Source organism: Marmota flaviventris, chromosome 1, assembly GCF_047511675.1.
Source record: "Marmota flaviventris isolate mMarFla1 chromosome 1, mMarFla1.hap1, whole genome shotgun sequence".
Classification (NCBI taxonomy): Eukaryota; Metazoa; Chordata; class Mammalia; order Rodentia; family Sciuridae; genus Marmota; species Marmota flaviventris.
This window is the reverse complement of record NC_092498.1, coordinates 153,283,152-153,303,236: the sequence shown is the minus strand read 5'-3', so window position 1 is coordinate 153,303,236 and position 20,085 is coordinate 153,283,152. Positions and strand designations below refer to the sequence as shown.

Sequence of the window (20,085 nt, the reverse complement as noted above, 5' to 3'; positions counted from 1 at the left end):
TACCTATAGCCTTCATGGTGCAGGAAGAAGTGACCAGAAATGGTGCAGGTGTGCCTTCTACTGATAGGCAAAGATTATATTCTTCACTGAGTCAATGGAAACTGCCTCCTTATGAGGCAATGCCAAAGCCAGCAAAGGACTATGAACATTTAGAAATTTTGCCTCCAGACAGACCCAAGCCATGGTCTCCCAGAAACCCATTCCAGGAGGCCAGAGATCCTTTTGAAGACCTATGTAAGATAAGAGATGAGAAGTAGAGTAAGGGAATACAAGCCTTCCCAGTCAACATGGCCCCATACCAGAGCACCCTGCCACTTGGTATCCACATGCATTGGATTCCCTGAAGAAGATAAAGAAGGCAGTAAAAGAGGATGGGCCCCAGAGGAGGCCATTTGCAGAGCAAATGCTTGAGTCACTCAGTCTTGAACTTAATTGCCCTCAAGACTGGAAAGACCTAGCCAGAGCAGCTCTTGAGCCTGCAACATTTTTGAAGTGGAAGGCATTATTTTATGATGAATGTGAACAGCAGGGGGACAGTAACCACACCACGAATGTTGACCTCCCAGGTGAATGCTTGCAGGGAGAGGGAATCTACAGTTCCCCTGTGGTACAGGCTATAGGCCCACCAAATTATTTTGATCAAGTATGGCTCTGTGCTCTGAGAGCCTGGAGGAAGGTACCAGCTAGGGGAGGTACAGTTTCTATACAGAGCTTAAGGCAGAAAGCCACTGAGAACTTGCCATAATTTATTGACAGGGTAAACAAGGTGGTAGAAGGGAAGTTATCTCATGAAGAAACAAGGGCAGCCTCAGCCAAGGGATTGATCTGGAATAGACTAAATAAGGAACATAAAGCAGGAGTGGCACCAGTACAATGGCACACTGGATGACTGGATTTTGGCCATATAGGATATAGGAATACAAGCAGCTCAAGCCTCTCTGCTGGCTTCAGCCATGGCAGTTGCATAAAAGCAGGACTAAGGAGGCTTGCAAATAGCTAGTCAGAGACTGCAAAAAATGAGCACCCTTTTTCCTATTGGCCCTTTACAACCTGCTGGAGTAAATCCCCAAGAATTAAGATCCAATACTTTATGGTAAATGGGTGTCACACATTTTGCTCCTTTTGGAAATTTAAAATATATTCATATAATCATTGATATCTATTCAGGTTGTGTAATGGTCACAGCCTCCACAGGAGAAAGCACAAAAAGGGTCATCTCTCATCTACTTAAATGTTTTGGAATTACAAATGTTCCATTGCCTATTAAAACTGACAATGGGCCAGCCTATGCTAGCAAGACATTTCAAGTGGTTTGCAATGATTGGCATATACAGCACTTAACTGGGATCCCCTACAACCCTTAGACTCAAGGCATCATAGAAATAACACACAAGGAATTAAAGGCCATGCTACAAAACAGAGGGAGGAAATTATACCAAGATCCCTTGTGATGCCTTGAAAAGAATCATATTTGCTTTAAATTTTCTTTCAATTCCAAAATGTTGTAAGAACATAGCAGCCCATAAGCACTGGGGCCCCCTCTCGGGGCCCTCCCATCTACCTATGGTCTCATGAAAGAATCCCATAACAAATGCGTGGGATGATCTGGGGCCCCTCCTAACCATGGGTGGAGGGTTTACATATGTTAACAGGAGACTCACCCCATCTGGGTGCTTGCCAGAAAGTCAAGCCCTGGAACCCCAGTGTGGGAGGCCAACATAGTACCTGACAATGTTTGTCTCCTCTTCTGATTGGTGTGGCATCATCAGACACTGTGTGATCTGGTTGCCTAGGTAACCCAGAAGATTGCCCCTATTTTTAGGGTATAGCAACTGTGTCTTCCTGCATGGGCGTGCCTTCCTACATCCCCAGGAGTAAAGCTATGCTCACCTGTTCTTTTATAATATTACCCCTTGCCCTGTTTAGGATAGAATGTTCCATGGAAACACCATTTGTGTGTTCCCTTCTCTTACTCTGCCCTTGGGTGTGGCCTTTCTAAATGTCAGTCAACCTGCTGACAGCAGACATCATGAAAAATGACTCAGCCCCTTGAAACATGACCCCTTGCCTCATTTGAATAGCTTCTCCTCAATAAAAGGGGTCAGCATATGTGGGCTCTCTCTCTCTCTCTCTCTCTCTCTCTCTCTCTCTCTCTCTCTTCAGACCTTAAAGTCAGAAGAGGCATCACAGCACCCCCAAAGAAAAATGTATTTCTGTCTCTTGTGTGGTTATTTTGTGCAGCCTAGTTCCCCTGGAGTGACCCCTGAGTGTTTTAGTCACGTGCAACTTGGCACCCCAGAACCACCTACCAAGAAGATGAAGGGACTAACTCTGGAGGAGAAACCTCACAAACAAAGGACTCAACAATGCAAATGGACCTCAAATAAAAGTAACCTGGGTGATATTAAAGGTCTTGTTGAACAAGCCATGATATTGGCTCCTTTGCCCGGTGGCACCCCCATCCCTGAGCCTATGACAGTGGTCCTAGTTTGTGCAATGCTCACTGCTAACAGTGAAGCCTCCCATGAGTTTAATTGAGCTTTGATCACTAGGCCATCACCTTTAGCAGTGGCTAATTAGGACAGGGCTTTACCTAGCTCTTTTCCAATAATTCCAACATTATTGATCCTGAGTTATCCATCCAAGAGGTAGCCATACTCTGGAATGCCAGCATTTTCATACCTACTCTGCCTATTTGTTTCTCCATAGTAGATATTGAAACCTATATTCCAGGCAGTCCTCTCTGTTTTGCTCTTGCCAATGAAACTAATGTATATAACTATAATAAGTCATATGTTAACTATAAAAAGTCAAATAAGATATGTCAGTGGGCTATCTCTCACTGACCTTAGAGTTATAGTTAATGATACCTATAGCCATAGACTCTTCCATGGCAAATGCAAGAAACCCTTGCTGCCAACATGCCCAACAACACATTTTGGAAAGCCCCCCTCAGATAATGATAGCATCTCATGGAATCAATGTGTCATTGCCATAATTTATCTCCTTAATAAGAGGAATTTCTCTAGGGAAGAGCACCATCTATGTGACCTGGGCAGGCACAGCTCCCTGGAATGTAAATGATGTGCCCCAAAACCATATGGGCTATTGCAGTAACTGCTATACAGGACAAGCCACTACCAACCAGCTTGCGGGATATCAGTATGGCATGATGGATATCACGCCAATATTGCTAGCTGCTAGACCCATCAAATGGGAAGCAGCCAGCTAAATGAATGAATCTACATTGAGTCCAGACCCTGACCATAGATTTGCCTTTGTGCCAAATTATACACATACCCACTATGCACAAGCTTGTGTTATGCCACCCTTTGCCATGCTAGTAATCAATGATATTGATGGCATAAATATCATTCATACAGAGATCCCCTGTACAGTCAATACATGCTTCTGGCTCAAAAATTGTCTAACCAATGCTACGAAAGCTAAACATGTATGTATCCTCAAAGTGTCCCCAGTAGCCTGAACTCCTCCACTTTCTGGACAGTGAACCTTTCCAGAAAGTGGAGGAGTCCATGGGACATGGAGATGAAGAATCTTCTGCATGACATCCTACATTTGACAAGGCATGCAATTAGCTTCATCATCGCTGGGATTATTGCCCTGATAGCTGTCATCACTGCCACAGCCACTGCCGTTGCTTTGCTCACTCAAAGAATCCAGACTGCTCAGACTGTAAACAATTTGTCTACTGCCATGGCAGAAATCTTTGCCATTCAGAATGATTTAAATAAACTGCCCCAAGCCGCTATCTTAGTCATTCAACAAGAACTAGACCTCCACCAGGAACAACTAGATATTCTGTTTATGTTGCAAAGGCTCACTTGTGATCCTGAATTTTATAGTACTTGTGTCACCCAATATGCTGTATCTGAAAATGTAACCTTACACTTCTCCAATTTTTTCTCAGTATATTAAGGGTGCTTGGGATGCTTACTATGTTATGACTAGGCATAACCTCACCAAGGTACCACAGTCTGGCTGGGCACAATTCACGAGCCACTTGTCAAGCAGGAATGAACTTTATTTTTAGCACACACGCTGCACCACATGAGCTCTCCAGGAATTCCCCGAGAGCTCAACAGCCACCACTGGCACTTCCTGCGAGCACTCTACCGGAACTCCTAGGTCATTTTCTATTTTCCCGCTCTTGAGGCAGTCTTCCAGGTCATGTGGGTGGAGCCAAAAGAGTCCCCCAATGAGCAGCTCCATGGTCTGAAAGGGCGGGGAAACAGCCAATGAGCATCACCACAGAGGAGCCAATCAGCTGGAAGTTTGCTAGGGCCCCTTCAGCTGTGGCTCTCAACATCTCCCCCTCTCTGTTTAAACAACAAGCATGTGGATTAGGGACCATGCCTGCCTTAGGTTGTACAATACTACATATGGTCCTTACCCGTCATTGTATGAGCTGACCTCAAGGCGTTAGCCTCCTGTCTTAGGTTGGTACCACTGCAATTGGATCTTATCCATCATTGACTACTGGTCCAGCATACAGCCACACCTGCGGATAGGCCTTTGTACCAGTGGGGGGTGAGGTTCTTTGCCTCACCTCTGTTGGCCCCCAAATATTAGCTGAATGACCATCACAAGCAGAAGGGAGGAGGATACAAAATGCCTCGACACCAAGCCAATTGACGGCTCCTTTTGGAAAAATTGTACCACCGATGACATCATCAGCAAAAATACCCTGGCACTACCACAAGTCGCAGCACCAACAGATAGTTCACAATGCATGCAAGTGATACATAGTACAGGCAAGTTCTGCAAGCAGTTCAAAGCAGAAGAATCCATTAATATGTCCATTTCCTCCCAAAGCAAATTGACTTTTTGACTGAGCATCACTTGTTGAGTTACATTATTTATTGATGCATCAGTTTATACAGTTTGTTGTGATAACTATTGCAGAAACTGTAGTTTGGTTTTATCTTTATCTTCACCAGCACTAAGATGAAGATAGGAATTCTGACAATGATGGCTAAAGAAAAAATTATGTAACATTCCAGCAGGCACTAAAAGAAAGCAATTTTCATTATCCTGAACAGAATTATTAAATATAATGAAAAGGAAAGGTGAAAGTAAACAAACAGATCTGTTAACCTCCTTTTTTGTTCACATATTAAAACAATCCTCAACAGCTCTTTACCCAATTTAAATTAAACCATTTAAATCACGTGAATAAGAAAAAAAAATATTTGGATCCATTTTTTCATGAAGGCTCATCATATATGTTATATGGACATACCCACATACAAACATACAACACAAAACACAAGCATGCACACATAATACATACAACACATAACATAATATTAAAGGTCTTGTAACTTTTTACAGGTGAAATCTCCATTGCAATGTATAAAAACTCCATAGTCAAAAAATAGAACAGATCAGCAAAACACTAACCTAGGTCTGTATGAGCTCAAAAAACAAAAAAGAACTTCATGATGTGGGAAAGGGCAATAATAAAATAGATATTGAAAAAAGCATCCTGGTTTCATTAGCCTCCAGGTGTAGGAGAACCACTGTTGCAGATGTAAGGATAGCCAAACTGGAGTTCTGGATATCAAGCTGTTATGGATTTGAGCCAAATCATCTTCTTTTTGGTCTGTAGAAATCACTTTAGTTAATCTCTCTGGAATGCAAATGGGCTGCTGTTCTCCCTGTGGAAACACACAAACAGACCCCGGACTCCAGACAATCACTGGGTCAGGACCTTTCTATTGTCCTGTTAGAATATCCTTCCAAAGTACCTTGAGCTTATGTACATTTTTTGGACACATATGGCTTTCCGCAGCACTAAGCCTTGATGAATCCAAATTTAAAAGTTAAGAGTAAAAAGAGTTATTTTAAATTTATCTTTGGGGGATATATACCCCTTCCCAATTCCCTATTTTTGCTTTAATAAGTACATTTTAATAGTTTGATGAACTCTTTCAAATATGCCTTGTCCCTGTGGATTGTATGGGATTCCTGTTATATGAGTAATGCCAAATGATGAGCAAAATGGTTTAAAAGAGGTAGAAGTATAACCAGGGGCATTATCTGTTTTTAACTTTTTTGGAACGCCCACAGTGGCAAAATTTTGTAAGCAATGAGCTATAATATCTTTAGTTTTCTCTCTGGCATGAAGGGAGCCCATCAAAAATCCAGAAGAAGTATCAACTGTAACATGCAAATATTTTAATTTTCCAAATTCTGGCAAGTGTGTGACGTCCATCTGCCAAATATGGTTAGGTATCAGTCCCCTAGGCTTGACTCCAAGATTAACTTGTGGTAAAAAGGTCACACAATTTTGACATTGTTTTATTATTTGTCTAGCTTGTTCCTTAGTTACTTTAAAATGTTTTTGTAAAGTATTAGCATTGACATGGAACTTTTTATGAAAATTTGTAGCTTCTTCTAGTGTAGAGAAAATATGTATGTCATGTGTAGTTTTATCTGCTAAATCATTGCCCAAACTAAGGGCTCCAGGCAATCCTGTATGTGCCCTGATATGTCCTATAAACAATGGATCTTTTCTGTCCCAGATTAGACTTTGTATAGTGGAAAACAAAGAGAAAACAGTAGAGGAAGGGGAAATCCTACCAGCATCCTCAAGGGATACTATAGCATTATCTATATACTGACTATCGGAAAATAAATTAAATACAGAATCTTTAAACATCACAAAAGCTTGTAATACTGCATTAAGCTCTACCTTTTGAGCTGATTGTTTGGGTACTAAAAATGTAAAAGTTTGATCAGGTGTAACTATTGCTGCTGTACCATTATTTGACCCATCAGTGAATATATTTGGAGCATTAATGATAGGTGTTTTTCTTGTCAGTTTTGGAAAAACTACAGGATCCGAAGACCAAAAAGACAACAAAGGATTAGATGGTAAGTGTTTATCAAATGAAACACTAGATTTGCACATGATTATTGCCCAAGTATTTAACTCATTAGCTAACTCATCAAATTGATCCATAGTATATGGAGTAATAATTTTATTGGGAGAAATTCCAAACACTCCCTTTGGTGCTTTTATTCCTTTGAGTATTAATTGTCCTATAGCCTCAGGATACCTAGTAAGAATAGTGTTAGGAGAATAAGATAAATGTATCCATAATAATGGACCTTCTTGCCAAAATACTCCTGTAGGAATATTTTTTCTTGGTAATACAATAAATAATAAAGGCAAACTTATATCAATTCTGTCCAAATGCATATTTTCCATATATGTTTCAATGATTTTTAATGTATTTCTTGCTTCAGGCATTAACATGCGGGGTGAATTTGGATCTGATGAACCCTTTAGAATATCAAATAAAGGTCCCAACTCTCCTGTTAGTATGCCTAGATAAGGCATTTTTCCATTTATGTCTTCTAATAACTTTTGAAAGTTGTTAAGTGATTTGAGTTGATCTATTTGTATTTCAATTTTTGGTGGACAGACCATCGATGAGGATAATAGAACTCCTAAATAATTAATTGGAAAATTTAATTGTACTTTATCTATTGCTATCTCTAGATTATATATATATATATTAATTTTTATTGTTGATTGTTCAAAACATTACATAGTTCTTGATATATCATATTTCACACTTTAATTCAAGTAGGTTCTGAACTCCCATTTTTACCCCATATACAGATTGCAGAATCACATCAGTTACACATCCATTGATTTACATATTGCCATACTAGTGTCTGTTGTATTCTGCTGCCTTTCCTATCCTTTACTATCCCCCTGCCCTCCCCTCCCCTCCCCTCTTCTCTCTCTACCCCATCTACTGTCATTCATTTCTCCCCCTTTTATTATTTTTCCGTTCCCCTCACTTCCTCTTGTATGTAATTTTGTATAACCCTGAGGGTCTCCTTCCATTTCCATGCAATTTCCCTTCTCTCTCCCTTTCCCTCCCACCTCTCATCCCTGTTTAATGTTAATCTTCTTCTCATGCTTTTCGTCCCTATTCTGTTCTTAGTTACTCTCCTTATATCAAAGAAGACATTTGGCATTTGTTTTTAGGGATTGGCTAGCTTCACTTAGCATAATCTGCTCTAATGCCATCCATTTCCCTGCAAATTCTATGATTTTGTCATTTTTTAATGCAGAGTAATACTCCATTGTGTATAAATGGCACATTTTTTTTTAATCCATTCGTCTATTGAAGGGCATCTAGGTTGGTTCCACAGTCTTGCTATTGTGAATTGTGCTGCTATGAACATCGATGTAGCAGTGTCCCTGTAGCATGCTCTTTTTAGGTCTTTAGGGAATAGACTGAGAAGGGGAATAGCTGGGTCAAATGGTGGCTCCATTCCCAGCTTTCCAAGAAATCTCCATGCTGCTTTCCAAATTGACTGCACCAATTTGCAGTCCCACCAGCAATGTACAAGTGTACCCTTTTCCCCACATCCTCGCCAGCACTTGTTGTTTGACTTCATAATGGCTGCCAATCTTACTGGAGTGAGATGGTATCTTAGGGTGGTTTTGATTTGCATTTCTCTGACTGCTAGAGATGGTGAGCATTTTTTCATGTACTTGTTGATTGATTGTATGTCCTCCTCTGAGAAGTGTCTGTTCAGGTCCTTGGCCCATTTGTTGATTGGGTTGTTTGTTATTTTATTGTCTAATTTTTTGAGTTCTTTGTATACTCTGGATATTAGGGCTCTATCTGAAGTGTGAGGAGTAAAGATTTGTTCCCAGGATGTAGGCTCCCTATTTACCTCTCTTATTGTTTCTTTTGCTGAGAAAAAACTTTTTAGTTTGAGTAAGTCCCATTTGTTGATTCTAGTTATTAACTCTTGTGCTATGGGTGTCCTATTGAGGAATTTGGAGCCCGACCCCACAGTATGTAGATCGTAGCCAACTTTTTCTTCTATCAGATGCTGTGTCTCTGATTTGATATCAAGCTCCTTGATCCATTTTGAGTTAACTTTTGTGCATGGCGAGAGAAAGGGATTCAGTTTCATTTTGTTGCATATGGATTTCCAGTTTTCCCAGCACCATTTGTTGAAGATGCTATCCTTCTTCCATTGCATGTTTTAGCCCCTTTATCAAATATAAGATAGTTGTAGTTTTGTGGATTGGTTTCTGTGTCCTCTATTCTGTACCATTGGTCCATCTGCCTGTTTTGGTACCAGTACTATGCTGTTTTTGTTACTATTGCTCTGTAGTATAGTTTGAAGTCTGGTACCGCTATACCGCCTGATTCACACTTCCTGCTTAGCATTGTTTTTGCTATTCTGGGTCTTTTATTTTTCCATATGAATGTCATGATTGCTTTCTCTATTTCTACAAGAAATGCCGTTGGGATTTTGATTGGCATTGCATTAAACCTATAGAGAACTTTTGGTAATATCGCCATTTTGATGCTGTTAATTCTGCCTATCCATGAACAGGGTATATTTTTCTGTCTTCTAAGATCTTCTTCTATTTCTCTCTTTAGGGTTCTGTAGTTTTCATTGTATAAGTCTTTCACCTCTTTTGTTAGGTTGATTCCCAAGTATTTTATTTTTTTTGAGAATATTGTGAATGGAGTGGTTGTCCTCATTTCCATTTCAGAGGATTTGTCGCTGATATACAGGAATGCCTTTGATTTATGTGTGTTGATTTTATGTCCTGCCACTTTGTTGAATTCATTTATTAGCTCTAATTGTTTCTTTGTAGACCCTTTTGGGTCTGCTAGGTATAGAATCATGTCAACTGCAAATAGTGATAATTTAAGTTTTTCTTTTTCCTATTTTTATGCCTTTAATTTCTTTCATCTGTCTAATTGCTCTGGCCAATATTTTGAGAACTATGTTGACCAGAATTGGTGAGAGAGGGCATCCCTGTCTTGTTCCAGATTTTAGAGGGAATGCCTTCAATTTTTCTCCATTCAGAATGATGCTAGCCTGAGGCTTAGCATAGATTGCTTTTACAATATTGAGGTATGTTCCTGTTATCCCTAGTTTTTCTAGAGTTTTGAACATAAAGGGATGCTGTACTTTGTCAAATGCTTTTTCCGCATCTATCGAGATGATCATATGGTTCTTGTTTTTAAGTCTATTGATGTGGTGAATAACATTTATTGATTTCCGTATATTGAACCAGCCTTGCATCCCAGGGATGAATCCTACTTGATCATGGTGCACAATTTTTTGATATGTTTTTGTATCCGATTCGCCCGAATTTTATTGAGGATTTTTGCATCTAGGTTCATTAGAGATATTGGTCTGTAGTTTTCTTTCTTTGAAGTGTCTTTGTCTGGTTTCGGGATCAGGGTGATGTTGGCCTCATAGAATGAATTTGGAAGTTCTCCCTCTTTTTCTATTTCCTGAAATAGCTTGAAAAGTATTGGTATTAGTTCCTCTTTAAAGGTTTTGTAAAACTCTGCTGTATACCCATCCGGTCCTGGGCTTTTCTTAGTTGGTAGTCTTTTGATGGCTTCTTCTATTTCCTCAATTGATATTGGTCGGTTTAGGTTGTTTATATCCTCCTGTCTCAATCTGGGCAGATCATATGACTTAAGAAATTTATCGATGCCTTCACTATCTTCTATTTTATTGGAGTATAAGGATTCAAAATAATTTCTGATTATCTTCTGTATTTCTGAAGTGTCTGTTGTGATATTGCCTTTTTCATCCCGTATGCTAGTAATTTGAGTTCTCTCTCTTCTTCTCTTCGTTAGCATGGCTAAGGGTCTGTCGATTTTATTTATTTTTTCAAAGAACCAACTTTTAGTTTTGTCAATTTTTTCAATTGTTTCTTTTGTTTCGATTTCATTAATTTCAGCTCTGATTTTAATTATTTCTTGCCTTCTACTTCTTTTGCTGTTGTTTTGCTCTTCTTTTTCTAGGATTTTGAGATGAAGTATGAGATCATTTATTTGTTGGTTTTTCTTTTTTTATGGAATGAACTCCAAGCCATGAATTTTCCTCTTAGAACTGCTTTCAATGTGTCCCAGAGATTCCGATATGTTGTGTCTGTGTTTTCATTTATCTCCAAGAATTTTTTAATTTCCTCCTTGATGTCTTCTATAACCCATTGATCATTCAGTAACCTATTGTTCATTCTCCAAGTGATGCATGACTTTCCTTCCTTCTTCTATGATTGATTATCAGTTTCATTCCATTATGATCAGATAAGATGCATGGTATTATCTCTACTCCTTTATATTGTCTAAGAGTTGCCCTGTGACATAATATATGATCTATTTTTGAGAAGGATCCATGTGCTACTGAGAAAAAAAGTGTAACTGCTTGATGCTGGGTTGTATATTGTATATATGTCAATTAAGTCTAGGTTATTAATTGTGTTATTGAGTTCTATAGTTTCCTTATTCAACTTTTGTTTGGAAGATCTGTCCAGTGGTGAGAGAGGTGTGTTGAAGTCTCCCATGATTATTGTATGGTGGTCTATTAGACTCTTGAACTTGAGAAGAGTTTGTTTGATGAACATAGCTGCACCATTGTTTGGGGCATATATATTCATGATTGTTATGTCTTGTTGGTGTATGGTTCCCTTGAGCAGTATGCAGTGTCCCTCTTTATCCCTTTTGATTAACTTTGGCTTTAAATCTATTTTATTTGATATGAGTATGGACACTTCTGCTTGTTTCCGAAGTCCATATGAGTGATATGATTTTTCCCAACCTTTCACCTTCAGCCTATGTATGTCTTTTCCTATCAAATGTGTGTCCTCTAGGCAGCATATTGTTGGGTCTTGTTTTCTGATCCATTCTACTAGCCTGTATCTTTTAATTGGTGAGTTTAAGCCATTAACATTTAGGGTTATTATTGAGATATGGGTTGTTCTTCCAGCCATATTTGTTGATTTATGTTACTAAACATGGTTTGTTTTCCTTTTTGATTATTTTCCCCCCTTTACTGTCCTACTTCCCACTGTTGGTTTTCATTGTTATTTTCCATTTCCTCTTCCTGTAATGTTTTGCCAAGGATGTTTTGAAGAGATGGTTTTCTAGCTGCAAATTCTTTTAATTTTTATTTATCGTGGAAGGTTTTAATTTCATCTTCCATCCTGAAGCTTAATTTCGCTGGATACACAATTCTTGGTTGGAACCCCTTTTCTTTCAGTGTTTGAAATATGTTATTCCAGGATCTTCTAGCTTTCAGAGTCTGTGTTGAAAGATCAGCTGTTATCCTGATTGGTTTACCCCTAAATGTAATCTGCTTCCTTTCTCTTGTAGTTTTTAAAATTCTCTCCTTATTCTGTATGTTGGGCATCTTCATTATAATGTGTCTAGGTGTGGATCTCTTATGATTTTGCACATTCGGTGTCCTGTAGGCTTCTAGGATTTGGGATTCTGTCTCATTCTTCAAGTCTGGGAAGTTTCCTCATATTATTTCATTGAATAGTTTGCTCATTCCTTTGGTTTGGCCCTCTATACCTTCCTGTATCCCAATGACTCTTAAGTTTGGTCTCTTTATGTTATCCCATATTTCTTGGATGTTCTGCTCATGATTTCTTAACAGTCTTGCTGAGCTGTCTATGTTTTTTCAAGTCGAAATACTTTGTCTTCATTGTCTGATGTTCTATCTTCTAAGTGTCTACTCTACTGGTAGTATTCTCAATTGAGTTTTTAAGTTGGTTTATTGCTTCCTGCATTTCTAGGATTTCTGTTTGTTTTTTATAACCTCTATCTCCCTGTATAGTTGATCTTTTGCTTCCTGGATTTGTTTGTGTAATTCATTTTTGAAGTGATCTTTCATTGTCTGATTTTGCTGTCTAATGTCTTCCTTGAGACTCCAGATCATCTGAAGCATGTATATCCTGAATTCTTTATCTGACATTCCATCTGCTGCAGCTATTACCTCTTCTAAAGTTGAGTTGACCTGCATTGCTTGTGGTCCTTTCTTTCCTTGTCTTTTCATACTGGTCGCGTTTCTTTCTGCTTGGTGAAACTGTTGTGTTTTTGAAATTTTCCCCTATATATTTATATTGCTCTTGTATAGTTGAAAAGTCTCCCTTGCAGGGTTGGGCGGCGGCTGTGCTCCTCCTCCAATTGGGGTGATCTGTCTACCTCGCTGCCGGGCCGCTGGGCCTGTTCTACCAGTCGGTCACAGGTCTGCCTACCTTGCCGGCGCGGGCGGCGGCTCTGCTCTGCCCCTCCTCCAATTGGTGTGACTTGTCTACCACACCTGTGGACCGCTAGGCCTGTTCCGGGTGCGGGCGAAGGCTCTGCTCTGCCCCTACTCCAATTGGGGTGACATGCCTACCACACTGGCCTGTCGCTGGGCCTGTTCTGCCTGTCGGTCGCAGGTCTGCCTACCTTGCGGGCATGGGCGGCGGCTCTGTTCTGCCCCTATTCCAAATGGGGTTACGTGTCTCCCGCGCCAGCAGGCCGCTGGGCCTGTTTTGCTGGTCGGTCGCAGGTCTGCCTAGCTTGCGGGCGCGGGTGGCGGCTCAGCTCTGCCCCTACTCCTATTGGGGTGTCGTGACTACCACGCCGGCAGGTCGCTGGGCCTGTTCCGGGCGTGGGCAGTGGCTCTGCTCTGCCCCTACTCCAATTGGAGTAATGTGTGTACCACGCCGGCAGGCCGCTGGGCCTGATCCGCCGGTCAGTCGCAGGTCTGCCTACCTTGCAGGCGTGGGCGGCGGCTCTGCTCTGCCCCTACTCCAATTGGGGTTACGTGACTAACACGCCAGCGGGCCGCTGGGCCTGTTCCGGGCGCAGGGGGCAGCTCTGCTCTGCCCCTCTGGCTTGATGACAAAGTGAGAGAGACTCAGGTGTTTGTGAATCACTTTCTTTACCAGGATACCAACTGTTTCTGTCGCCGCTGGTATCGATGAAGTTCTCTCCTCCGCCGCTTTCTGATGACATCAGATCTCTGCCATGTTGGTATCCCATGCGAATGGCAGCATTTTGTTCCCTTTGCCGGTGACCAAAGCAACGGGTGAGTCCTGACCGGCCCTCACAAGCCCCATCTCAATCCTGTTGCCACTGCCTATGAAGGCTCGGTTGGTATTTACCTCCACAGTATTCAGCAGGACCCGGACCGAGAAGCAGTTTCCGCGGGTTCTTTAGCCCTGGGCCAGAGCAGTTCCGGGAGCCGGAATTCGGCCACTCCGTGCTCGGTGTATGTTCTGATAGGAGCAGGCTCCAAGAAGCAGTTTCTGCGGGTTCTTTAGCACTGAACCTGAGTAATTTGTCTGCGAGACGCAGCCTGGAATTACCTGTTCTATGTCGAAAACAGGGATGAGATATGGGTCAGCTCTCCAAGATGGTGGCCGCTGGCTTCCTCTGTGGTCTGACCAGTGTGGAGAACCGAATTGGACCACTTCCTTCCCCCGTCTCAAACCCAGAATTCAGCACTGAGAATGGTGATTGCACAGCTGGCAGAAGCCCGCAGAAACCCGCAGAAACCACAGCGCTGTATCTTTGCGTTGCTATGTCGTTGTTTCCCAATGCGTGCCGCAGACTCTAGCCGCGGGGCAATTTGCTGAATAAGCAGCGTGACCCTCCGTGTATACAAATCTCTCGCATTTGAGCCCCCGTAGCTGATCCTCGTGCAATGGAAATCCTTCCTCTAGGTTTTGGAGCACCCCAGTTTTGCAGGAAATTCCTAACAAGACAGCTTTTAGCCGTTCTAACTCGTCATTCTCCCGCACAGTGATGCAGTACATGGGGGTAATGCACTCCCTTCGCCGCCATCTTCCCCAATAGATTATAATTTCTTAATAAGTTTGTAAGTGTGGCATAACATTCTAGCAATGTGTTTTTATTTTTGTGTGCTAATAATACATCATCCATATAGTGAAATATTTGTAGTTCAGGATTTTGATTTCTAAGTGGCTGGATAACTTTGTTAACATAAATTTGACACATAGTTGGGCTGTTAGCCATCCCTTGAGGGAGTACTTTCCATTCATATCTCTGATCATGACCTTCATGATTCAGCGCACGGATAGTAAATGCAAAACGTGGACTATCCTCAGGATGAATCAGAATTGAAAAAAAAAAAAAAACAATCTTTAATATCTATAACTAAAACATACCAGGTTTTTGGCAAAGCAGACAATTGGGTAATCCCCAATTGAGCAGGTCCCATAATAACCATCTCATTATGGCTCTTAAATCTTGCAATAATCTCAATTTACCAGATTTCTTTTTGATGACAAAACTGGGAGAATTATGGGGAGATACAGAAGGTTGTATATGTCCTTCCGCTAATTGTTGTTTGACCAGGTCATGGGCTGCTTGTATCTTTTCTTCAGTCAGGGGCCTCTGAGGAACCCATACTGGCCTTTCTGATTTCCAAGTATTTTTTATTGTCTCAATGACCCCTCCTGAAAACCTAATCCATGTCTATCTATTTCTTCATCTATTTGTATTGGTGCCACTATACTTTGTCCTTTTTCTTCCAATCCTTTTCTTTTCCTAAAACCTTGTCTAGCCATAATAGTGGACACATTTGAATTGATGTTATTTGTTAATGATAGTCTTAATTGTTCTAGGACATCTGTCCCCATAAATTTATGGGAAGATGATCAAATACATATGGCTGTATAGTCCCCTTACATCCTTCAGGATCCTTCCAATATAATACCATTGCACTTCTATGGGGATTAATCGCCACTCCTAGGCCTCGAAGCATTTGAGTGGCTTGTTGTAATGGCCAAGGTTTTGGTCATTCTGGACAAGAGATGATGCTAAGGTCTGCACCTGTATCCAGTAGCTCATTAAATTCATGTCCTTGAATATTTATTTTTAGAGTGGGGCAAGAATCTAAATTTAAAGAAAGCATAGCCCAATCTACACCTGTGGAGCCTAATCCCCTGGAACCTCTTTCTACAGTACAACTGGAAAATTTATCATGTAGGCTGGGTATTATTAATAACTGTGCTATTCTATCTCCTGGTGAAATTACTGATATACCCCATGGAGAACTGGCTATAATTTTTATTTCACCTTCATAATCGGGAACAATTACCCCAGGACTTATCATAAGACCCTTTAGAGTAGAAGAACTACGTCCCAATAATAAGCCTACTGTTCCTTGGGGAAGAGGTCCTTTTACCCCTGTGGGAATGATTTGAACTCCCATCTCTGGAGTTAGTACTGCTCTGGCGGAGGTGCATGTGTCCAACCGTGCGCTCCCTCTGGTTTGTCTAATGAAGGACCTAATGGATAACATGTTCTAGGCATTACCCTGATGGTGTTGCTGGGTTCCTCCAATGCCTCATATATTTGTGGTCGTGGGCCCCGGAGCACTGGGCCCCCCTGTCCATTTTTTGGCAATGGAGCCCGATGCCTTTCTCCAAGATATCATAGGTAAACACCTGGTCCTTGTCCATTTTTTGATAATGGAGTACCCTCTATGGTGGTTTGAGAATGGCATTCATTAGCCCAATGTCTCCTTCTATGGCATTGTGGGCAAATACCCAGTATTCTACCCCTTTGATACCCAGTTTTGTTAAACCCTCCTCCTATGGGCAATTCCTTTTAAAATGTCCTGTTTGTTCACAATTGTAGCATGTTTTTGGCCTGGCATCTAAAGCCTGTTGTACTGTAGCTACCAAGACTTGTTCTTGTTCATTAATGTTTCTACATAATTTAATATATGTGTTTAAATCTCTATGTTTCCATGGTCTAAGGCCTCCTTGCACCATCTGTTTACTTGCTCAAAGGATAGCTGTTTAATTAATTGCATTGCTTGTTATGTATCCCAAAAAACTCTGGTAGCTGTTTGAATAAGCCTATCTATAAATTCAGCATAAGGTTCATTAGCTCCTTGTATTACCTTAGATAACTGACCTTGTAAATCTCCATGTCCTTGTAAAGTCTTCCATGCCCTAACCTCATCTGCAGCAATTTGTGAGTATATGGCTGGATCATATGCAATTTGTTGCTGCTGACCCTCATAAAGTCCCTTTCCTAACAACATATCTAGATTTCTCTGAGGATAACCTGCTACTGCATTTTGCCTAGCTGTCTCCATGCAGAATTCCTCATTGGCAACCTTCCATAACAGGTATTGTCCTCCATTTATCACAGCTTTACACATATTAGTCCAATCTGCTGGCATCATGTTCAAATTGGTAATGGATTCAACCATGCTTACAGTGAAGGGTACTTGAGGACCATAGGTTGTTACAGCCTCTTTTAGCTGCTTCACTGTTTTGAAATCTAAAGCATGGTGAATTCACTGCCCTCCTGCCTGATCAAATACAGGGCATGCTAATCTTTGAGGTCATGTCTCAAGATCCCATCTATCAACTACGGGAGTTGGGGGCCTCCCAGCATATGTTGTCTCCATAGGTGGAGCTGTTGGTCGGACACTTACACCCTCTGGTGATAGAAAGGTGTTAGTAGCAGCCTCCCATTGTAACTTCTCCCCTGATATCCCTTCCTCCTCTAGACCTTTTTCCTTTTTCTGACTAACTCAAGAGATTTCCTCTTTTACTTGATGTAAGATGTCTTCTCCTAGAGTAAGCAAACAAGATTGTACCAACATCCATAATGGTAATGTGCCAACTGGCAGAGTTCCTGAGCTTTCCTTTTGTATCTTTTTAAAATCTTCACCATGATGGTTCCATTGTGATATATTTAACAACCCCTCTTTAATGAACCATGGGCTACACCTTTGTATCGTCTTAATATATGCCCTAAATATTCTTGAGTTTACTGAGATGCCTCCTTCCTCTAGCACTTTACTTAACGCCCTTTCAGTTAGGTTCTTACTAATTTTTAATTCCATATTTCTGTGACGAAGATACCCCTCACTAAGATAATGCAAAAGAAAACCAAGACAAAAATGAAACAAAAGTGGAACAAAAATTCATTATATCAGCCTTTCTTCCTCCTGAAATGTCCATCGGTCATTTCTCCCTATTTGTTCCTCAAACACAAATAGTTTTTCCTCAGATGTGAGCAGTTTTTCTTCTGTCTCACCCATCTCTAGGGACAGGCAACTTAAAACAAAAGTGAAACAAAATGAAAGAAGGATCTTAAAATGGCTACCCATCCTCTCACCCTGCCCTCAGGGGCAAGCAGTTTACCTTATCACTTACCTGCAGTCATCCCCGTACTGGCCACCAAATGCTGCAGTCTGGCTGGGCACAATTCACGAGCCACTTGTCAAGCAGGAACGAACTTTATTTTTGACACACACACTGCACCACACGAGCTCTCCAGGAATTCCCCAAGAGCTCAACCACCACCACCGGCACTTCTGGCAAGCACTCTACTGGAACTCCTAGGTCATTTTCAATTTTCCTGCTCTTGAGGCAGACTTCCAGGTCACCTGGGTGGAGCCAAAAGAGTCCCCCAGTGAGCAGCTCTGTGGTCTGAAAGGGCAGGGAAACAGCCCAGAGGAGCCAATCAGCTGGAAGTTTGCTGTGGCTGCTTCGGCTGTGGCTTTCAACACCAAGGCAATTGTCAAAATCAATGAGATGAAGGTGTCTATCTTGACAATCTTTTCTTTCTTCCAGGGATTGACTCATCATTGGAAAAACCTGATAACCATATTAACTAATCCTTATAATTCTATTACCCTGGCCCTATTAGTCATAATAATGATAATATTTTCTTGTGTTGTGAGACACTTACATGACCATGTAAAGGCCACCGAACAAAAAACAGCAATGCTGGCTAAGTCCTTGCAGCACAGTCAGAGGGGGGAGATGTGGGGACAATTGCATGAAGTACTGCATACATGGCATACATTAAGGGCATCTGAGTGACAGGCCACTCCCCTTGTGCTATGCGTGTGAGTGGCAGGCCACTTACCCTGTAGTCACAGCCCTGGGTGTGAGGCCATGAGTTGCAGTCCCTGTGCTTGCTCCACGGCCCACTCCTCAATTGGTTGCTGCAAGGGCAGTTAGTAGACATTGCATTGATGGTTGCCTGTAATCTGCTTAGCTAATGCCTGAGTATACATACATGGTAACTGTGCAATAAAATCAGACCTGCACCTGCATGGTCTCCAGAAGTCTTGATTAGCAACTCTGCAGCCATACTCTCCTCTACCATGTTCCATGGACCTCCTCGCTGGTTGAGAGAGCACCCATGCACAGAGGCACCAGGGGTTAGGGCTGACCAGTGTTTCCATATGTGGGTGAGGCCCTCACTCTCTGTTTTCTTGAGGCATTAGCTTTGGTAAGTTGTGAGACTGCCTGGGGACCCCCCACTCTTTGTGGGATCTCAGACAAGTGAGATACCTAGGGCTGGCTCTGAAATGTGGAAACTTGGCCACCAGGTTGCAAATTATGTTTGTTTCAGAACCAAAAAAATTGAGATCACTTCTGTGCTCCCCTTACATGAGCCTCTTCCTCACACAGATGACCCCAAATTCCCTTAGGATGCTGTCTGGTCCCCCTGCCCATGACATGTATATAGCTGTACATAGTTACACTAGCACAGCCTGACTTACCATCCCCAAGCAGGCCCAGGAACAGCCAGAACTGCAGCTTTGGGAAGCAGAGATAGGTTCAGACATGGTCCCTCCCTGTTTCCATATGTTTCATCATTGCAAAGTCCTTATGCTTCTCAAAGCCTCCCCCATTTTCCTGCCTGCTTCTTGGGGGTTATTCTAGCTTCTACTCCTGAGGATATGATCAGCTTCTACTCCTGAGGATATTGCTCAAATGTACCAGCATTACCTGGGAATCCCTAAGGCTACCATCAGTTGTCTCTAATGTGCAAATTTAGAAATAGAATAATAATAAGAGAGGTAGGGGAAAAATAACCCCATCAACCCAAACCTGAATCCCACAGAGAGATCTAGGGACAGTCACTCCTCTTGGCTGAACTTCCCCTTCTCTACCTTGAGAAGGTTGAAGTGACAGCTTCAGAGATCAACACCCTTTGACATAGGCATTACAATGAGATTTAGAATGGGCCCAACTGCCTCCTCTCATTGTTTGAAATGGTAATGTCATAAGGGGTCCCAGCAGCCACAGCACCTAGTGGCCAAGGCCTTTAGCCCTTCCCCTCCAGATGGATCAGATTCAGTGTCTGATTTCCAAGGAAAAAAAAATGCCAGAAGTCATGGAATATTCAATTAAGTAATAGAAAGTCTGCATTCTATGTCTCCACCACTCCAACCACCCCCCCTCTCTCATGTTCACTGTAGGAAATT

At 41.6% G+C, this 20,085-nt stretch overlaps 1 pseudogene; it reads right to left on the bottom strand.

The window, feature by feature from the left end:
- Positions 1-4,050: 4,050 nt before the first annotated feature.
- LOC114082665 (serine/threonine-protein phosphatase 2A catalytic subunit beta isoform pseudogene) overlaps positions 4,051-20,085 on the bottom strand; it is a 54,610-nt pseudogene continuing 38,575 nt past the window's right edge.